Source organism: Aquarana catesbeiana, linkage group LG07, assembly GCF_042186555.1.
Source record: "Aquarana catesbeiana isolate 2022-GZ linkage group LG07, ASM4218655v1, whole genome shotgun sequence".
Taxonomy (NCBI): domain Eukaryota; kingdom Metazoa; phylum Chordata; class Amphibia; order Anura; family Ranidae; genus Aquarana; species Aquarana catesbeiana.
This window is the reverse complement of record NC_133330.1, coordinates 138,904,339-138,915,014: the sequence shown is the minus strand read 5'-3', so window position 1 is coordinate 138,915,014 and position 10,676 is coordinate 138,904,339. Positions and strand designations below refer to the sequence as shown.

At 41.2% G+C, this 10,676-nt stretch overlaps 1 pseudogene; it reads left to right on the top strand.

The window, feature by feature from the left end:
• Window positions 1-1,146: 1,146 nt before the first annotated feature.
• Window positions 1,147-1,265, top strand: LOC141103942 (5S ribosomal RNA; annotated as a pseudogene).
• Window positions 1,266-10,676: the final 9,411 nt, after the last annotated feature.

Sequence of the window (10,676 nt, the reverse complement as noted above, 5' to 3'; positions counted from 1 at the left end):
TAACTGTAAACACTGCAGCTGCCTGCCTGTGGTATTAAAAGGATCAGAACAACAGCAATTGTCTTCAGGTAGCTTTAGGTGCACACTGTGCAGAGGATGCACTACACTAACTGTAAATACTGCAGCTGCCTGCGGTACTAATAGGATCAGAAGAACACCACCAATTTTCTTCAGGTAGCTTTAGGTGCACACTGTGCAGAGGACGCACTACACTAACTGTAAATACTGCAGCTAATAGGACTAATAGGATCAGAAGAACACCAGCAATTTTCTTCAGGTAGCTGTAAATACTGTAAAAACACCTGCCTGCCTGTCAGTAGGAAGAGAATAACAGGAACGGATCTAGCTAAACTGAATACAGCGTATATATATATATATATATATATATATATATATATACGCAACACCAAGGATTGATATATATATATACACAATGCACTGTAAGTGCAGCTAACTGGCTTGCCTGCCTACTCTATCTGACTTAAATCAAATGACACTGTCTCTCTGTCTATCTCTCCACCACCACGCAGGCGGCCTTATATAGTGTGGGGCGTGTACTAAACCCCCCGAACCATAATTGGCCAAAGCCACCCTGGCTTTGGCCGATTACGGCTCTCTGTACAGACGGCGCTGTGATTGGCCAAGCATGCGGGTCATAGTGCATACTTGGCCAATCAACAGCCAGCAATGCCGCAGTGAATTATGGGCCATGACGTGCCACTTGAATTTGGCGTGAATGGCCCATAACGTTCGAAATTGGACGAACGGTCGAACATGCGATGTTCGAGTCGAACATGGGTTAAACTCAAAGCTCATCCCTAATCAAGAGGATCAACAATCTGATGATGAAAAAAATCACCATTAGGGGACAGGGAACAGGTGCAAACTGATGAGGCAGAGATATCAGAGGCCTCACAGGCTTGGGAGTTGCTGCAATCTTTTACAGAGATTTAGGCTGCGTATAACTTACCCTCAGCCTAGAAGGCCCGAAGCCTCTGTCTCCTACTTGGATTTTTTTCTTAAATTCCCATAGGCTTCTTGTACCTTTCCAAGTCTGTCCATTACTCTAAAGAGGTGTAGAACCTCCACAAGATCCTCATGCAGGTGCTTGCTTACAATCCAGCCAAAATGCACAACTGCTGAGATGCCTACGGCCACATCACCCTGAAAGTGCCCGATCTCGTCTGATCTCAGAGGCTAAGCAGGGTCAGGCCTGGTTAGTACCTGGATGGGAGACCGCCTGGGAATACCAGGTGCTGTACACGGTTCTGTGCACATTGTTGCTAACACAAACAGCTAAACGCATGAGTGTGGGAACGCACGTCAGCGGAGGATAAACTTTCTTTTTATCAGTCCACATACAGTAAAAAATTGATTCACCACAAACTCGCTCCTAGTGAACTCAAAATAGCAGCGCTAAAGGTGATCCCTAATCAAATAATGAGGTGTAGTGAAGAGTGATAAGCTGATGTATCAACCTGTGCAATGATTACATCACGTCCTCATCCTTCATCATTAATGTGCATACAATGACATACTCAAAAAAATCACAAACGAATGGTGCATATAAACCAATTAAGTGAATAACGTATCTGTGCACATACAAATATAATGTGAAAATTATAACTGAGAGCCAATGTGAATTAACTCGCAAAAAAATTATTATATCTATAAAGTGTGTCCACAAACAATCCAAAAGTAAAATAGTCCAAAACAAAATCCGTGACGTGTTTGTAGTGCAAATCTTCTACTTAAATGAATCTTCCACCGCACCTCTGTGACTGTGAATCCACTCCCCTTAGGTGAATGCACTCACCAGCTCCTTTTGCCCACACTCTCGTGTCAGGGCCAACAAGCTTTTATCCCACACTCACAAGGGATAAGATTGGTCTTCAGTGGTAAACCTGTACACCTTTACTTCTCCAAAGTGTAATGCCCAAGAGCTCTCTCCACCTCCTATCCGGGCAGACGCACACCTCGCCTCCATGTGCTTCCCATGGACAATACTACAGCACAGCTGGCTTTAGACCATGTGACCGACCACCACCAATCAGCTCACGCAGGAGCTGATTGGTGGTGGTCGGTCACATGGTCTAAAGCCAGCTGTGCTGTAGTATTGTCCATGGGAAGCACATGGAGGCGAGGTGTGCGTCTGCCCGGATAGGAGGTGGAGAGAGCTCTTGGGCATTACACTTTGGAGAAGTAAAGGTGTACAGGTTTACCACTGAAGACCAATCTTATCCCTTGTGAGTGTGGGATAAAAGCTTGTTGGCCCTGACACGAGAGTGTGGGCAAAAGGAGCTGGTGAGTGCATTCACCTAAGGGGAGTGGATTCACAGTCACAGAGGTGCGGTGGAAGATTCATTTAAGTAGAAGATTTGCACTACAAACACGTCACGGATTTTGTTTTGGACTATTTTACTTTTGGATTGTTTGTGGACACACTTTATAGATATAATAATTTTTTTGCGAGTTAATTCACATTGGCTCTCAGTTATAATTTTCACATTATATTTGTATGTGCACAGATACGTTATTCACTTAATTGGTTTATATGCACCATTCGTTTGTGATTTTTTTGAGTATGTCATTGTATGCACATTAATGATGAAGGATGAGGACGTGATGTAATCATTGCACAGGTTGATACATCAGCTTATCACTCTTCACTACACCTCATTATTTGATTAGGGATCACCTTTAGCGCTGCTATTTTGAGTTCACTAGGAGCGAGTTTGTGGTGAATCAATTTTTTACTGTATACTTATCATTTAAGCAGCAGCTCAGATTTAGGTTTTTGCCATCAGCGCAGCGTTTTTGGGTGTATGAGTGGGCGGATTTTTATACATCTGATTTTTTTATATCAGTCCACATATTTGCATAAATTACCTGAGTATTGGAATGTACAAGATGTATGTGGCAGAACCTGTAATACACGTAGAGATACATGTTTTTTTCTGCTTGTGGTTGACTTACATAGTCACATGAGAAAGCTTAGTCGTTAAGTGCTTAAAATGCCTAAAATTGCATGAATGTCTAAAATCGCATAATTGCCTAAAATTGCATAAATGCCTGTTTGCATAAAGATATGGGATCGCACAAGAGTGCTTGAACTCACAACAGTCCTTGATTACCAAAGGATACTTGGTCACCCAGAGAGGCTCGTTTTACAGAAATGCCTAAAACGCATAAAGATGCTTGATAGCATAAAGATGCTGCTCTCACAAGAGTCCTTGATTACTCAAGGATACATGGTCACGCGGAAAAGCTAATTTTTCAGAAATGATTAAACTGCAAAAAGATGCTTGAGTGCATAAAAATGCTGGATCGCACAAGAGTGCTTGATCACACAAGAGTCTTTAATCTCACAAGGGTATTTGTCCGTACAGTAGTGCTTATAATGCATAGAATGTTTTGTCGCATAAAAGATGCTGAATCGCATAAAACTGCATGATCGCCTAAAGTTGCACGATCACCTAGATTTGCATGGCTGCATAACGAGGCATGTTAATTTAGCCTCCTTAATTATACAGGATTCCTTATGTTCACATAGGAATATGTGTCTGCCTGGATACATGATGTGTAATCTTGCATTACACATTCAGAGACGCATGTCTGCTTGCAAGGTGCCCGTTCCATAGCACATGTGCTATAGGTATACGTGTGTACAAGCACACACTTTTTATGTTTTTAAACATATTGTGGAAAATGCATGCTTCCATGAACGCATGCTTCTTTTGAGGTAGAATCATTTGCATATGTGTTTTTTTTACAGGGAAACAGCACCTCTTCTGGTTGGTAGGCTTGCCACCATGCTCAAGTCTTTTATAAACTGCTAGGGCCCACCTCTAGCAGGTCCAAAGGGCTCAGGGTATAGCTGTAAGGGCATACCAATGCAATCTGCTGCCGATAGATCAGTCGGTAGCATGGCTAGACCTAAGTGTGTCCAGCATGGTCTTTATAGCCCCTATGGAGGCTAGAGTATTTGGGGACATGGCCCAAAAGCAGGGTATCTTTTACCCGAGTCAAAGGCCAAGACCATAAAGATTTGGCCCAAGTGGGCAAAGAAAGGGATAGACCTTCTATTTGCCTTTGTATGAGGTTGTTGGGGAAGATGGTAGCCTCTTTTAAGGCTGTTCCTTTCACCCAGTTTTCACTCAACGCCATTAATGAACAGCATACTGTCAGCTTGGAGCAAGAGGATCCAAGCCTTATGCCGCGTACACACGAGTGGACTTTACGGCAGACTTTGCCCGGCGGACGGGATTTCATCTGACAATTCGATCGTGTGTGGGCTCCAGCGGACTTTGTTTGCTCAAAAGTTGGACGGACTTAGATTTGAAACATGTTTTAAATCTATCCGACGGACTCTTCTCTCTAGCGGACAAACCGGTTGTGTGTGTGCTAGTCCGACGGACTCAAACTGACGCATGCTCTGAAGCAATTACAAGACGGAAGCGCTCGGTCTGGTAAAACTAGCCTTCGTATTGAAGCTAGCACATTCCTCTTCTGTGATCTTTTAATACAGCGCTTTTTTTTTCTTTATAATGCAAGAGGAATGAAGTTGTTTTGGTGCTTTATATTCACACAGAGTTCTGACAAACTGCTTTCTTCATGATTTATCCTCATGCCATGACTAATATATATTATATATTTATATTATATATATTTTTTTTTTTTAGATTTAAACACTGTCTATTTTCCAATGTGTGCTAAATTATACAAAATGTTTTCGTTTTTTTTTATTTTATTTTTGTAGTTTCAAGTTACCACAATAACCTTAATATTTTGTGTTGTTTTAATGAACCTTAATGAGGTTGGTGTCCCTTGTTAATAAGACATAGGGGGGTTTATTTTCCAAAGGCAAATTCATTTTTCACTACAAGTGCAAATTGTACTTGGAATTGCACAGAAAGAGCATTTGGAAGTGCATTCGCTGTGGATCTGAGGGGCACGTGCAAGGAACCACAAAAAAAAAAAAAAAAAACTTTTTCTTGCACATGATTGTATGATAAAATCAGCAGAGCTTCGACTCATTTCAGCTCTTCCCCTCAGATTTACAGCGACTGCACTTCCAACAAGTGCACTTGCAGTGCAATTTCTAAAGTGCACTTTTCACTAGTACTTTGCACTTGATTTTCTAAATGATTTAGCCTTTTGGAACAAACACACATAGGGGTTGATTTACTAAAGGGAAAAAGACTGTGCACTTTGCAAAGTGCACTTGCCCTCTGCAAGAGCAGTTGCTCCAGAGCTTAGTATATGAGCAGAAGCTCTGCTGACTTCCATCATCCAATCACGTTCAAGCAAAAATGCTGTTTTTTTAATTTTCCTTGCACAGGATTGGGTACTCTTTGCAAAGTCAAGCCTTACCTCATTTACTAAGCTCTGGAGCAATTGCACTTGCAGAGGGCAACTGCACTCTGCAAAGTGCACAGTCTATTTGCTTTTAGTAAATCAACCCCACAGTCTTTTTGACCTCTACCTGCCTACTCCCAAACAAAATGTCGTTTTGGAATCAAAACACATAGTCAATAATGTAAGGTAACTAAAAAATCCATTTGTTTAAAAAAAAAATTAGGAAGGCAACACTGGAGACACTTTTGGAATCTGTGAAGCCTTTCGTCCCCCAGGACACACATCAAGTTTTAGGATAAGAAAATTGGTCTCTTGCGACCAGGGAGCACAGGGAGCACAGTCAGACCAGACAGAAGCCAGGCAATCACTTTTGACTCTTCCGTGGAGCCTTCCCTGCACGCTTCTCTGCAGCCTTCCCTCCATGCTTCGCTGCAGCCTTCCTGGGAGGCTGTGCCTCTGGTGGTGTACTTGGGGCAGGAGGAGGAGGAGGAGGAGTGGCTTCATCTGTTAGATAGTTTGTAGCAGTAAGCTGCCCTCTCAAGCCCTTCTGATAGGCCTCAAAAATCAGACCCTCACAGAGGAGGCGTTGCCCCTTTTCCAGTTCCAGCAATCTGCTGGCCATATATGTCCCATACGCCTCCTCTGCATTGGGTAGTGTGCTTATTATTTGGCTCGCTTCACGAATGAGGGCTAGGGATTCCTCCTCAGTTTGTATCATTCTTCTGGGCCTTTTGGTGGTAATGCGGAGGGGAGGCACCTGACACTCCGTGCGGCTTCTACTGGGCCCAGCCACAGCCTCCTCCTCTCTCCCACTGGGCAAGGCCTCCTCCTGGCTGAGGTCATCCTGTGTCAAAAAAAGGAACATAGTTGTAATTTTGTGTTACGCAATCACACACAATTTTCAGCTCATGACTTGCAAATCTAATTCTAAACAAATAGTAAAGGCTATCTATTTGACCCCACCATTATTCCAGCTCATCAACAATATCTGAAGTACATAGGTGTGCACACAGGGTGTGCCAGGTGTGCCTGGGCACACCCTAATCACCTTGTGTGGTGTATATTCCCCCATGTTTAGACCACTGATATTTCCTCCCAAAAAAAATGTTACAAAATAAAATAATTTTTTAAAAAATCTAATAAAACTACTGACACTGTCTACTGCCCTACTGATACCATCAGTACATATACACATGCATATGTATTTGAGCTTTGGGGTGCACACCCTAATGCAAGAGGCTGCGCACACCTATGCAGAAGTATATTTTTGGCCACTACTGTCTAGTGATATGTCTACATATTAATATTTGTGATGAAGTCATTTTTTAGGAAGCACTTAAAAATTTGAGAAGTTAACATCATTAAGATTTACACAATCACAAATTCCACAAAAAAGGATACCTGGCTGAAGCTTGGTACATCCACTTCATCAAGGCTGAAAAGGCCCAGTTCTTCCTGGGACTCCTCAGCTGGGGTGGAGGTGGATGGAAGGCTGGAGGGAAGAGTGGGGGGAAGGCTGGAGGGAAGGGTGGAGGGAAGGGGGGGGGGGTCGAAAGTGATTGCCTGGCTTCTGTCTGGTCATCCAGGAATCGCATTTTGTGGTAGCACCACAGCTTGGGTACATAAACCTGGCCAGCTGCTGCTCCGGATCTGAGCGACTCCTGGATTTTATTGTGTTCCCGCTTATACATGTTTCGCAAGATACCAATTTTCTTGTCCACAAACTTGAGGTCTGCCTGGGGGACTTGAGTCTTCACAAATTCTAAAAGTGTGCTCAGTGTTGCCTTCCTTACATCTCTATTGTAATATAGTGGGTGTTTGACCTCCGACAGGTTTTTGTTTTCCTGATATAAATCTATAAATCTGGACAAAAAATCAGCCTCCTTAAAGGGATTCATTTTTGCTGAAAGACAAGACACACGATCAAAACTGTTATGTCAGTCAGAACTCCCTGGATTTTTTTTTGAAGAATCTAGGGGACACATATACACACACACACACACACACACACACACACACCTACGTTTAATCTTACCTTCGTTTCTGACGTTCGCTACTTCCGCATGGACATACGTAGGCCATCGTAATAGCTTTATATACACTGCGCATGTGTCATGCTCCGCCTGCATCGCCCGCCCCTAGCGTTCTTTAGTATGATTTGTCCCCGCCCCTTCACTCTTTGTTGCGCAGTGGGAGTATATCGAGAAAGATGGCGGAGAGATTAAGTGGAAGTAGCGTGAAGGAAAGCCCGGAGCCACAAGCATCCACATCCAGGAGGAGATATAAGCCACCAACATGGCTTTTGAAGAGATGGTGGAGATGGTGTTCATATTGAGAAGGGAGGACTACGATGGGAAAAAAGGACCGTACGCACGACCGAATATGCGTAAGGACAAAATAATGTCCTCAGTTGTAACCGCTCTAGAAGCTAAATTTGGCACTAAATGGTCGAAAGAACAATTGAGGAAGCGGTTGTCTGACATCAAAAGTAGGGAGCCAAAACAATATTGGCGAATAAAGAAGCTGCTTAAAAAAGTAAGTACTTGTGTGTTCCTAGTGAAATACTTAACTTGCATGCTGATCCATATTTTTTTCGTTAATACAGCATCGTTCGTAAAGACCGTTCTTTGCAAAATACATATGATACTAAGAAAATGACGTTATTTTTTCGCCAAATACGAAGTTACAGGGTTGGACATACATTTAGGTCTTGATAATTTGTCGTATTCCCAAAATTTGGTGATGTGGTGTGTTTGAAAATATAATGCTTCTTCAAAAATGATTCAGTGTAATGTAAGGACAGGACACGGCAGCTGTTTCCACATCTGGACTCACGAGCATTAGTGTACTATGTGACCATAAATACATTTTTGAGGGGTAATACACATAGGAGATCATTGAGGTGTCTGCATCTGTGAAACTTGCATGAAAATGTGTCTTGTTTAGAATTGTTGTTCAGAGGGAATTTAGATCCTGTCTTCTAAATTTTTGTGGACTAAAAAAGGCAATTGTCCACAACTTATAACCAACGTTTCATATTAATTTTTTACATCAACAACAGGAAATGAAGAATGTGATTGATGTCTTTGGGCAGAATATAATAACGTTTTGCCTAAAAACATCAATCATGTTCTTCATTTCATTGTCAAGTTTGTTTTTTGTTAAAATTTTAAAGTTTTAGCATTAAAAATAAAAAATTTGCAGATGCACACAGTGTGTCATCATGTGCTATCTTCCATCAGGGGATATCAGTGTACTTGTTTTGTGTTTGCAACCCCTTCATCCTAAAAATGTTATTTTGTGAGAGGAACAAAGGGATTGCACACACAAAACACGTACATTGCTCCCCCATGATGGGAGATAGATAGATAGATTTTATCTAAGTACGCTTGGATATGGGGGGGGGGGGAGAACCACAGAAAGGTGTTTTTTTTTTTTTTTGCTTTGCACAAAATATAAATTATAGAATTATGAACTATAGGGATTTAAGATATGAACTAGGAAAGGGGGAACCCCTTTCAATGTATTTAATATGTTTGCACGATGGGGGGAAGGGAGGGAGTAAATTAATATTAAGGAGGGGGGTGGGGACATCACAGATAGTAAATACATTTTTTTTTTTCTCTCTCTTTTACTCACTTTATAAATTGGAGAAGCCACATTATAATTATTGTTTAATCACGTTTGTAGTTGGAGGAAGGAGTTGGAGCAATTAATAACAAGGATAGGGGTGGATGGAAGAACTATAGATTTTGATAAGGTTTTTTTTTGTTTTGGTTTTTTTTTTCAATTATTATTTATATATATATATATAATTTTTTTTTTTTTTGTGGTAATTTATAAACCTCGGTAAATGGGATATGTGGGGTAATGTGTAGTCTTGTTATTGGGTTGAATGTAGGGGTATAGTATGTTGTATAAATGATGTATTATATAAATGAATAAAATTTTGATTATTAAAAAAAAAAAAATGATGGGAGATAGTACATGTTGACGTGAACCTTTAGTAATAACACATTTTTAGCATCTGCAAATTTTAGCCTTTACAAGGGTGACATCACCAGCACCGTTATTCACACATGTTGAACTTTGTAAGTTCTTTTTTTTTATGTATGTTTTGAAGAAAACTGTTGTTAATTTTAATTTTGTAAACAAGGTCTATTTTTTCAAAAATATGCCTTAAATAAGGAAAAAAAAAAAAAAAAAAATTCCTACAAAATGCAACTTTCAATGTGCATACAGTAAAATGTTTTCACTACTACAATGTAATGTGGCTGATTATTTATCAATAAGATGTTTTGCTAATTTTTGTGTGGTTACAGTGACAAAGGGCCTTATTACATAAAGGGAAATGCACTTGCCACTACTACAAGTGAACTAGGAGACAGACAAAACTAAATGCAAACAAGAATCAAAACAAGATATTTAGAACAAAATTTTTTATCTTCATTTTTTTTGTTCTAAATATCTTTTAAAAAAGATATTTAGAACAAAATTTTTTATCTTTATTTTTAAAAGAAATTAGAGCTCTTCTTGAATAGCAATGCCCCCCCAACCATTAAAGTAATTTACATATCGGTCACGCACTTGACGTGCAGTTTGGGGGGCCAAGCCAATACGGCCAATTTCCAGGCCTGTGAGAGTTTGGTCAACTCCAAATCTGACCTCAGGCCCAACAGAGGTCAGATATGTAGCGTAATGTCTTCTTAAAAAATTATGGAGTATGCAGCAAGCCATGACAACATTTATTTTATAGTCCGCCCGATTTATGGCCGAGAGGAACAAACAGAACCGGCTGGCCAGAATCCCAAAGGCATTCTCCACAACTCTTCTTGCTCTGGCCAGCCTGTAATTAAATACCCTCCTCTCAGGGGTGAGTGTCCTTTGGGGGAACGGCCTCATCAAGTGCTTGCTGAGAGCAAACGCTTCATCAGCGATAAAAACTGAGGGTAGTCCATCCACATTCTGGTCATCAGGTGGCAATCCCAGGCCACCAGTCTGGAGACGCTGGCACAGCTCGGTCTGTGCAAAGACTCCTTCGTCAGACATCTGGCCATTCTTCCCCACGTCCACAAACATAAAGTCCAAATGTGCCGAGACCACCGCCATCAAAACTACACTATGGAACCCCTTATAGTTGTAGAAATAAGACCCCGAATGGGGTGGTGGCACAATGTGGACATGCTTCCCATCAATCGCCCCGACACAGTTGGGAAAGTCCCAATGGTCAGCGAACTGGGAGGCCAAAGTCTGCCATTCCTGTGTACTGGAAGGAAACTGTGGAGTGAAAAAAAAAAAAATAAGATAAGTACTTTTAA